The sequence below is a fragment of the Etheostoma spectabile genome, chromosome 8, assembly GCF_008692095.1.
Source record: "Etheostoma spectabile isolate EspeVRDwgs_2016 chromosome 8, UIUC_Espe_1.0, whole genome shotgun sequence".
Taxonomy (NCBI): Eukaryota; Metazoa; Chordata; class Actinopteri; order Perciformes; family Percidae; genus Etheostoma; species Etheostoma spectabile.
Window position 1 is genome coordinate 24,034,523 of NC_045740.1, and position 11,653 is coordinate 24,046,175.

At 41.0% G+C, this 11,653-nt stretch overlaps 1 protein-coding gene across 1 annotated transcript in view; it reads left to right on the top strand.

Annotated features, from left to right (window-relative positions):
- The window catches only part of necab2 (N-terminal EF-hand calcium binding protein 2), a 219,507-nt gene that overhangs the window by 42,378 nt on the left and 165,476 nt on the right, over positions 1 to 11,653 (top strand). The window lies entirely within an intron of this gene.

Consider the following 11,653-nt stretch of genomic DNA (forward strand, 5'->3'; position numbering starts at 1 on the left):
AGCCACGTTGCTTGCATGGCTAACCATGAGCATGCATTAATCAATTATCAAATTGTTGATAGTTGATAAATTGTTGTTGTTTACTGAATTGATTAACCAACTTATCTTTAGATGAACCCACCTGAAAACCAAAAGTAACATTGTATACATCTCAGCTCAGTGTGTCCTGAGTGGCAACACCTGAGTGCCGCTCCCCACAGTCTTGTGTAAGGATTTTCTTTAGGGGGGGTGGGAACCTTGGTGTCATGGCACAGCAGCCCATAAGGTCTCAGGGGAGGACAACAAGGTATGCTGTAACCAGGCAACTGAGTGGTAACTAGGGTTACTGTTGCCTTGATCTGAGAGGAGGTAAACTGCTTGTTTAGTGCTTTATCACATATGCTAACAAAGGACAAGAAACCTAATTTATACCTTTATGTGCAGTAATGCTTGGCTCTGTTATCATTAATTATCACTAAGCTGGTGAATTTGAATTTATCTATCTATCTATAGTACTCCATCCTAGTTAATACGCCTAGAGGCCTTTAGGCAGAGTTATAATGCACAGGACCAACACACTCAGACACACATTCAGACACACCCTGATGGGGCCCGTGTTAATTATGAGGTACGTAAATGTATATCTTAAGTGCCCCTTGTGCTTTCTGACTCCTAACAGAAGAACCCCCCCACATGGTGTGCTGTGCACTACTAATCAGAGTACACACACCTCTCCTGAGCGACAGCTCCCAACTGCTGCTCATTTAGAGAAAAAAGTCAGAAACTAGCAGCCGCTGCGACAAAGACTCTCCCAATATGAAGCTCTAGAGAACAAAACACTGAGCAGCTTTGCCTCTCATCATCAGCTGCCAATCATCGACTGTTGCGCGTTCACCATGGTTACCCCACAGCTTTTTGATGTTGAGGCGCCTCACTTTTCAAGTGCTGGCAGGTTCTTCCTCTGCTAAAAATGTGTCTAACGAGATAATGGATGCTGCTTCCAAAACCTGAATTTTAGATGTCACATTCTTCATTAGTTGTCTCTTTCAAAACTGACACATCATTAAACTGCGGTGAGATTGTAACTTGACAAAATGTAAAGAGATGACACCTTCCAGGCAGATTTCATTCTGTTCGTGACTCTGTAGTTGTCCTTCCAAAATGACAAATGTGCATCAGGAAAATGAATAGTGACATTGCAAATATACTGTAGAGACATTCAAACTTGCTGCTAAGTTAGCCTGAAAGATAACTCAAGTGTCATTATTTTACTTTATTATTCAATCTGTTTGGGTTCCATTACGTGGATCAACGGCACAATTTGCAATCAGTGCACCGAATTCAAAGGAACATTACATACTGTCATAATCAGAATAAAATCTCTTTAAAATGTTGTGGTAATTGCGTGTCAGCCAGTTTGAGATGTATGAGAATATAAAGCTAGGGCTGCACAATAAGTAACTTTAATCACAATCAGAATTTGACTAATTTGCGTGATGGAGCGATTTTTTAAATATCATTTCGTGAACGCTCCGTTTTATTTTTGCAAAGCCAGTTTACTAGTAACCACAACATTTTGTCCCGTCTGTGTTGTTTTTTAGACAACAGCGTGACCAGCTGCTAGTTAGTGTCTGTTAGCTCACAGGGCTCTAGTGCGCGAGTAATATTTTTCCTCTAGGTCGCACCGGTGCACCTAATGTCCTCGCATCCGTCAATGTTGTTTGTATTGATATTTTCTAATTTTGCGTACATGACCCATTTCTTCTGTAAAGCCGTGCCTGTGTTTGGATCTCTCCTCTACTCCTCTCCTCTTAATCTACGAGCAGCCCTGCCACACAGCGGCGCCGGTCCACATTTCTGACATTTGTCCACAGTTTTAAGTGTTATTAACACAGCTGTATATTGTTAGCATGAGGGGCAAACCTGTATTTGCACCAGTGTTTCCGCTGGTAACTCTGCTATCCGCTGGTAACTCTGCTATAGCGCCGCCGCAGCGAAGAACACAGACGAAGTTATTGAATGCAACTAACTTCAGTTGTAGAATGACAGCGTGTGATGCTGCTGGCCCTGCAAGAGATGTGACCCTGACCAAAATCATAAGTTCATAAAATGCAGCTCAGTGACGATACGACTTTCATACATACGACGTGTGTATGACTCGCCATTCGACCCGTGCTGGACCCTTCGTAACGAGTCAGAGTACGTCCATTGCACTCCCTCTCTCTCTCCCTAGCTCTTTCATCATTTATTGTTGAAACAATTGAAGAGCTTTCTCAGAGATACATTTAAAAAAAAAAAAAAAAAAAATCGATTTCAGATTGCTAATTTTTATTTACATTGCAGCTGTGTTGTGTATATGTGTCTGTCTGTCAATGTGTCTGAGTGTGTTTGTGCTTGAGAGAGAGGAATGAGAGAATGAGAAGAGAGAGAATGAGAGAATGAGAGAGAGAGAGAATGAGAGAGAGAGAGATAGGAGAGAGAGAGAGAGGGGTTTAAAAGGTCAAATCAGTAATCATGATTGCTTTTTCACACCCGGCACTTCAGTTGAGAATCAGCTTGACTGATTAAAGGCTTTGCTTTGTTCCGGATGACTTGTTTAGATTCATAATGTCTTTGGCCTTTGCTTTCAATCTTTTTCTTTCTGCTATCAATCAATGGTCCGAGACTACTGTGTCCAGGTTCAGGTTTGTTACTCCGCAAACTTAGCAGGCCATTGAATGTGTTATGCTTGATCTACACCAAGGTTTTGTCACTTTTAATATCAACTATTAATCTCTGTTTTTACCTCATTGAAAAACAGCAGTCCAATTATTACGATTACTTGGATAATGAAGAAAGGCAGCCTGAGTTTGACTCCAAGAAAGAGTACAGATTTTGACACAAATCGCAATTGCAATTAGGAAGCTTGAAGTAACTACCTTAACTGCCACCCCTTCAAATCTCTTCATTTGAAAACCTCTGTTCTACGCTGACATGCACCTTTAAAGAACCAATTTCACACATAACCATCCACTTCTGTGAAACGTTAGTTCTCCTATTGTCTATCCTTCCTTGTCTCGTTACATCCTCGGTTACACACTGAGAGCTCTATCTGCTTTTGAGAGGAGATAAAGAGCTAAAGGAAGGATAGAAGAGGAAAACAAGAGTTGAAGAGACATGATTACCCAGCATGGGGGAGAAACTGTAGGGTAATCGAGAGAACAGTAGAGGGAAATACAACGAAAGACTAAGGGAACAGGGAGAGAGAGCGGGAAGGAGGGAAGGGAATATGAGGAAGAGTTGGTAAAAGGGTAGAGAATGTACACTGTAGAAAGGGGTGCAGTGAGAGGACTGGAGGAGAAAGAGAAGGGTGAGGGTGCCAAATGCCCATTCATCCCCCAGGCGGCTCAGCTTCGTTTCACAGTGCTGCCAAATGCGGATTGCTGCCACGTAGCACCGGGCCCGTTAAAAAGCCTTGGTGCAGCTTGCTCTGCAGAGAGGAAGAGAATGACGGAGGAACGGACAGAAAGGAATAGAAAACCAAATATCTGTGGTGCACTTTAAAGAACCAAAACGTTTGTTGCTTCTTTTTAAGTCCAGATATTTTGAATCTTTTGAAATTAACAGAGTCCTCACTAGATAAAAGACTTTTAGGGCTTATATTCTACTCTGGCTGTGTATTGGACTGTTTTTTTTTTTTAATGCTGTGCCCAAATTCAACCTTCCTCCTCTCTTCAATCCTTAAAAAACATGTTTATAAATGTACAATTCTGTATCTAAAGATTCCATTTCAACTCTCTTGCTCCTGCTCTTGTAGTTCTTATACCGTAGAAATACATCAAGTGAAAGAGGCGAATGAGGTTGCATTGATCCTGACCAGTGGAGTGCAAAAAGCTTCAGGTGAGAAAACGTCTTCAAAAAGGAGTCTTAACTCCCAGCCTTTGATCCAAATTCAGAGACAGTGAAAAAAGATACTTCAATCTATGGTCGCCTCCATCCCTCGCTCTTTCTTCTGCAGGCCACCAAAGAGCAGACATAATCCTTTTACTTTTCACTTCTTGTTTCCTCTACATCACAACACTCCTGCACCCAGTATTAATTCATGCACACTGAAAATTACAGGGACATGTTATATCATGCATAACTGGGTGTCCACTAGATACTATTTAGTTAAATTAAATAACTCTCTCTGATCCCTGCAAATTTAAAGAAACGGTCTGCGCATGCTGATGACTTGTTTATGTTTTCTCTCTGCTATATGCTGCAAATAGTTTACTTGACAATCTGATGAATTAAACATATGTAAGTAGTAGGGGTCAATGCCCAAACCAATATTTGGAATCAATATGCATTCACAGCAAAATGAAAATCTTTTAGTCAAATTAAGATTTTGGTTGATAGCTCACCGAGCGCCATTCAAAGGGCCCATCATAGAGTTTACTCCTAGACACAGCAGCCGCGGGTTCAACTCCGACCTGCAGCCTTTGCTGCATGTCTTTTACCCTCTATTTTCCCTTTCATGTCTAAGCTGTCCTGTTCAAATAAGCCCTTCAATGCCCTAAAAAAAATCATAACAACTTTTAATTAATTAACTTTATCGGTTATCAGGCGAATAAACACTGATACAGATAATCTACAAACTCACAATAACAACTTGATAATCAGCCTATCCCTAGTAAGTAGTCTTCCTGAATCCGAAGTGGTAACGTTATTAAAGTAGGGAGTATTTATTGATCACATTCTACACTTGGTTTAATGGACGATAGAGATAACATCTGAGATTAATGCTTATTGTACATGTGGTACCTATTACTGCAGCCCCTATATACTGCACATCTATAGTAAAAGAGCAGATAGTGATGATGCTATAAGAGTGGTTATTGTGTGTGCACAATTTTCTCCAGCTCTGATCACATACACGTAGGGCTTGACATTAGCACCCGCCAACCTGCAAATGTGGGTGGATGTCAGCAGTGGTGGGTAACACAGTCACTCTCACTTGCCACTTTGGTGGGTTCAAATAACTGTGGAGTAGTCTAGCATAGAAGCTTGATGGAAGACAGTGTTAGCTAGCCAGCCGCTTCTAGATAAACACAATTTATTTTATTTATTTATATTCTAAAGTTCAAAGCTGTAAGCAGAGGAATGATTTATTCAGTGTTCAGCCCCATAAAGACTTTAAAGCAGTAATTTAAGATCAACCTGCCACTCGTCACAACCCTGGAGCCGACACACACTGAGATATTGCTGAGTGTGGAAGAAACAACTTTTTTTTCTTAATCGCCTCTGACTTTCTCTGCAATCACTCATTTTGAATGCAAATATGGCCACTCATGCGTATATGTTTATTTTGTCCGGTGGGTTTAAGTACGTGGTAGTGATTTGATTGATGGATGGACTTGGATGTGTGTCATTTTGACACACGTTAATGGAGTTTTAAGTTTGTGTGGCATCGGTTACTCTAAGGGTATTGATGTCAAAACTGGATCCATGTACATGCTACGTCCTGCTATGCCCTGCAGACCCTGCTATGCCCTGTTACGTCCTGCAGTGGCCTGCTACGCCCAACTATGCCCTGCTAAGTCTAAACTACTAAAGTGCTATTTCTAGTAATCGTTTCCTTATCTTTACTGTGACTATTGTTGCCACGGTTTATCACACCCGCAACCGCACCGTCAGACGCCTACCACACCCTGGGTCTGTCCGAGGTTCCTCCATAAAGGGAAGTTTTTACTCGCCACTGACACACTAATGCTTGCTCTTGGGAATTACTAGAACGTTTGGGTCTTTGTAAATTATAGAGTGTGATCTAGACCTATTCTATCTGTAAAGTGTCTTAAGATAACTTACGATTTGATAAATACAATTGAATTGCATTTAATTAAATTGAAATGTCACAGTGAGAAAGGGCAGATATTGGGCAGCTAACAGCACCGACAACATACTTGGTGTCTGCAATTTACACCTTTCAGTTGTTAGTTTAATTAAGGAAAATAAGCATTGTTGTTTCCAAGAACAAGTAACAGATTAGTTAGAGCACATCCTGACTTGCTTCATGTCCTACAAGCAAAAACACTTCCTTTGTGCGATTTTCCCTCCATTTCTGTCACTCCCAAGGAACTACCTACTCTTTTTGTCTCGTTTCTGTCTCCCTTGTTGCACGGCACTCTGGGGCTCGTTAGCGCTGAAGTCTGATTAAAGAGCGCAGGTAATTAGATACACATGACACCATTCTGACTGACTGGCTGGCTGGAGCTGCAGAGTGTATGTTTTACTGTTCAGTCAAAATCCTTCCCACTTATTAGTCCAGATAGAGACGTGCACATGCATAACTGATCATTTGAGTGCTCTTAATGCGGTTATGGTATCTCCATACGAGTGACATGACACTGACATAAACACATCACGCTGTCATGACCCAGTCATGCATATTGCCTAGCTTCACACTGATTGTTGATCTGCGTATTTCCTGGCTTACTGCTTTAGCATTGTGAGGGTCTTTTGGGTAAGTTAGATGAAAAGATGTCTGTCCGTTAAATAAGGCTATCCAGCAGCCAGTTAGCTTTCCTCAAGCCGCAAAGGTGAGTGTTTGCACATGGTCCTTATTCATCATATTTTGGGAGGACAAACAGTCCACACCAGTACTTGAATGATCCTGTTTGCATATCTATCAGCCAGAAGCGGAGAGCTGCTCAGTTTGCTCCAGTTACTGAAGTTTGGACTACTTTCCTCTGCCTCTGTGTCTCCTGTCTCTGTAAAAATAGAGATGAGTAGCGCAATGCCTGCACACTTCCATGGTCAGTGTAGCAGCTCCAGTTGATTACAGTACACACATATGACAACACAGATGTGATATGTTTTTATCCTATTTAGAATGTACAGACAGTTTTGAACATGAGCAGAAGTCTTACGAAAGTCCAGTTTATAAATAAATTATTATGATTTATGTCAATAAGTGCCACATGTAGAGTGATTTATTCCCCAAACAAAAAAGCACAGTTTAAGGGATGCCTACATTTGCGTCGACTAAGCAGGATAACATTGATTTTGAAAAGTGGATCTATAGGCGAACACATATTTGAAAGGAATACAGGAAGCCTTGGCCCTTACTGCATTATAGTCTATCACTTTAGGTATTTTAAATTGCCATCTGACGCCTTACTTTTGTGTTTTGCTTTATTAAATAAAGACATAGCCTCCATATATTGTGCCACAAAATCTGCCCACCAGCACCTCTAAAGTGCAATAATGCCGCTAAGAGCTTTCATCTAACAACACTATTGCTGTAAGGCTCCTATTTGAGGAAGAGGATTTATTGAAGTCTATCTTCAAGACTCAATTTTAAAGAAACATTTTGAGAATTACTGTAGTTGAAATGTTTTTTCTGTACCAATAGTTGGATGATAAGGTTGACACCACTCTCATGCGTCTGAGTTATCCGTGGAGCTAGAACCTAGAGAATATTAGCTCAGTTTAGCATACACACGAAGCCGGGGAAATAGCCTCGCTCCATCCAAAGTTCAAAAATAAATCCAACTAGCAGCCTTAAGCACTCTAATTCACATGTACTATCCCATTAAAAACGATACATATGTCATTTGTAGTGTAACAGGAGTTATTACATTGACTGGTAAAATATATTGGAACGGAGTAAAACTGGCCGTTTACCTGCCTATGCTAAGCTAACCGGCTATTGGCTGTGCCTCATATTTATCATACGGACATGAAGCGGTATCAATCTTCTCAACCAACTCGAGGCAAGAAAGTTGATACGCTACAATTATTCCCAAAATATCAAACTATTCCTTAAACTTTGAAAACAGGTTTGGGGAAACAAACCACTAACGAGATATAACCAGCCTCTCTTTTAAACCCTGCGCAGCAGTGAATCAGCTGGCTCCTGTTGAATAAACCATGAACTAAATGCTCCGTAACGGGCCATTATGCTGTCTGTCTGCACGGCCTCATTTCTCACTCCTGTCTCTCTCCATGTCTACCACTTGTCAGTTTGTCTTTCTCAAATGATTTATGTCTTGTAGGGCTGTAACAAAATGCAATAAAACCAAAATCGCGACACTTAGATCCTCAACCTGTGTCGCGGAGTGGAAGGCAAATTACGACACCCCCCTTCCAACTCCCAGAGTTATCCTTCCCGTTCAGATCCAATGGGGACCGTAGCGCTAACGGAGGTGTAACGTTATGAATGTCCGCTGTTTGGACTCTTGTGCCTGGGTCTGTTACCGACAGTTCAGTAACCTGCCGTTTGCTCCTTAGTGCTGGCTGCTAGCTTTAGCTGCTAGCGGCTGTGGAATGGATGTATCTCCGGGGCTGTTGTCACCTCTTTATCCCGACTGAAGCATTGCAGCGCCTAGAGACTGAGGCAGACAACAGGGTGTGCTAGCTGCTAAATTACCATTAGATAGTCGTGTTTCTATACAACTAATCTCATTCGAGTTAATGAACTACTGAAACAATTTTGAAACATTAATTCAAGGTACATAAATAAAACATACAAAATAATCTTTGGTGTTGGATCGATTGATATTGAAATCTTTCAATTTCAATAAATAAGGTCTTTGTCGTGTGTTGCAAAGTGGCATGTAATCAATGACAAAACGATGCCTCTAATACCTCCAGGCCCTATTGAAACTGAAAGATTCTTCCTTTCCTTTCCTCGCGTAACTGAATTTCCTTTTGAGGAAATTACCATACCAAAAACTCACCGAAATTGGTGTTTGCATCACGTTTGGTGAAAATGTACGTGTTTCAGAACTATGCGCCACAAGATGGCACGCTAGCGCCACCTACAAGTTGCCCACGGCCCCTTGTGTCATTAAACTCAGCAGAGGTTCCTAGTGATGGTTTAGCCCGTCCCCATGCTTAAACCAAGCCCCCTTTCATAGCTGGTGACCAAGGAAGTAGAGTCTTGTATCATTGTCTTCAGAGAGTTTTCATTGGTCATGGTTTGGGCTGCCCCTAGGCTTTAGCCACGCCCACAAGCGAGGGCCCGTCCAACGCTGCTTGCAGCTTTAATTATTTTTATTTTATGTTTGACTTCACATTTCACTTTGTGTTCTTAGTTTATTTTTTAGAGAAAGAGATTTAATTAACTTTTTATTTCGTTACTTTGTCATGGGATTTGTTTTAGAAATTTAATTAATTGATTTATTTTAGTTTTAAGATAAATACAATACAATTCGAAGTACTTTGATAAGCTGACACGTGTTTTTTGGCAGAGTTTTATAAAATAAAGGGAAGATTTTTCAGTCATTTGTCTGCTCATTCCGTTAAAAAAAACTTTACATCGTGAATCGTATTGTGAGTTGAGTGTATCGTTACATACCTACTGCTATACTTCATGCTAGGGGAGTGTGCAAATATTGTTGACAAGATCTAATTATCATTTCTAAACATGTACATCTCTCTCATAATTGCTTGTTAAGACCGAATAAAAGGACTGAGAAGTTAGCATGACTACCATACCATAGCAGAAAAAGAGAAAAGAGAGAGCCGAAAGAAGAATCCAGGAAAAGAAGACAGGTTGATCTGCCAGGTGGAAGGAGTGCGCAGGTAACCAAATACCCAAACAAAATACAGCCAAAATGATTTTCATTAATGTACAGTGATGAGTGTGTCTGGCCACACTGAACAAAAGCAGCTGCACCCTGCTATTAACTGTGAGATTGTAATTCTGTCTAGTCTTGACACAGGGATAAACAAGCCACCCTAACTCCGTCTGCTTTCTGTCTTTATGTATTTAACACTGTGACATAATTAGCAGATGGCTCATGAGTCACAAGGCAAGAAGTAACAAAAAAAACCACTAAACCTACCAGCTAACTGATGAGAACACTGATAGAAAATGTCTGGGTTGTGTCAGTTCTCTCCACCAGGTTGTCAAAGTCCAATGTTTTTCCCTTTATTTAGATCAGGTGTCAAAGTCACATTCATTGCTCTAAAAACAAAACTGGATCAAACAGCAAGATATTCATAGTGAGCAGTACGTTGAGATTTTAGACACTGGAATCATTATCATTTTGCGTCATCGCTGACAGGTGATTGTTTTTTGCTTTGGCTGGGACTGTACTGTACATGCCATGGACACCATTTTTCATTCCACTATGGCCGTTTTAAGGCTATTTTAAAGAGCATAAAGCTTAGGCTGAAATTGTGGACAGAAATATAGTGTGCTATAAGAAAGTAGGCCTTTTTCACAGCAGACATTTTGACTTGTGATAGTGGGGTAAGCACAATGATCTGAAGGCACCCAACTGTGTATCTTGAGTCTAACTCCTAGATTCGCATCACAGTAGTGGTGGAAAAGAACATTCATCTGCATTTTCTTCACGCTAAATTTGGATGAAACTTGACTATTGTGAAATTGAGCCAGCATGCACAGCACCAGGTCATGAACTGCAGCATTGCGGAGGAGGGTCTGGCTAGTCCACACGCAATCCGACCGGAGAAAAACTGCTCGGTTTATGGCATTTCTTTAGACCAATCACAATCCTCATGGGCAGCGCCGGACCGAGCAACGTTGCCTCTGCAAAATAGCCTCGGGAAGGAACTTGTTTTGGTGAAACATGTACACGTTCAAAGTTTTTTTTAGTCATGCAACCATAGACCGTTAATATAGTGGACAGAGCATCCGGTTTCGAAAAGTGCAACCACTGCGGAAGTAACTTAAACCTGCATTCTATCTGAATTCCTGCAGAGGGCGACACGCGTGGTTGCAAAAGAGGTTGGTTTTCAATAGAAGTCTATGGAGAAATGAGCCACTTCTCACTTGATTTATTACCTCAGTAAACATCTTCAATGAGTTTATGGTCTCGATCGCTAGTTCTAAGTATTCTGCAATACAGAATGGTTCATTTTTGAATTACGGTCTCGTTGTTTTAAAATCGGACGGCGATAAAGCGGGGGTGTTTTAGGGGTGCCTATGATGTGATTGACAGTTCTCGCCTGTCAATCATGAGAGTGTTAGCAAAGGTTGTCCACGGCACGTGAACTTCATTTTGGGGGTTGACTACTTTCACTCGCTGTGGCTGTGACACTTTGGTTGGATAATAATGTCTTTTCACCGTTGGTTTCACGGCAAGACACTCAAGGAATCGGCAGTTCAGTTTTTCCGGTAAGTAAAATTATATTTGTTTTAATACAGTTTTTCGTTAGCCAACGTTAGCATCTCAATTAATATCAGTTAGCTAGCTTCTAGATTGCACCCTTGCTAGCAAGCTAGCGGGCTAACTAATAAGGCTATGCAGACCGTATAAACGCATGCAGTCTAGTTATAAACGTATTAAAATATATTTAATGTTACAGTCGAATACAGAAGGTATGCACCGATCTCGCCAACGATCTCGCCTGTGATCTGTTGATCTGTAATAGTTGGTATTAGTGCTAATCGATGCCAGTAATGTAACGTTAGCTTAAAATCAGCCTGATGTAGCTAACGTTATATTGCAAATTCATAAACCCTATTAGCACGGGTTAAGATCATCGTGGACCAGCGTGTGATTCAGACATAACCCCTCATATCTTTGTGTGCGGATTTGTACGTCACACGTAGACCTGCTTGCGCATCGATTAGCACTAATACCAACTATTACAGATCAACAGATCACAGGCGAGATCGTTGGCGAGATCGGTGCATACCTTCTGTATTCGACTGTAACATTAAATATATTTTAATACG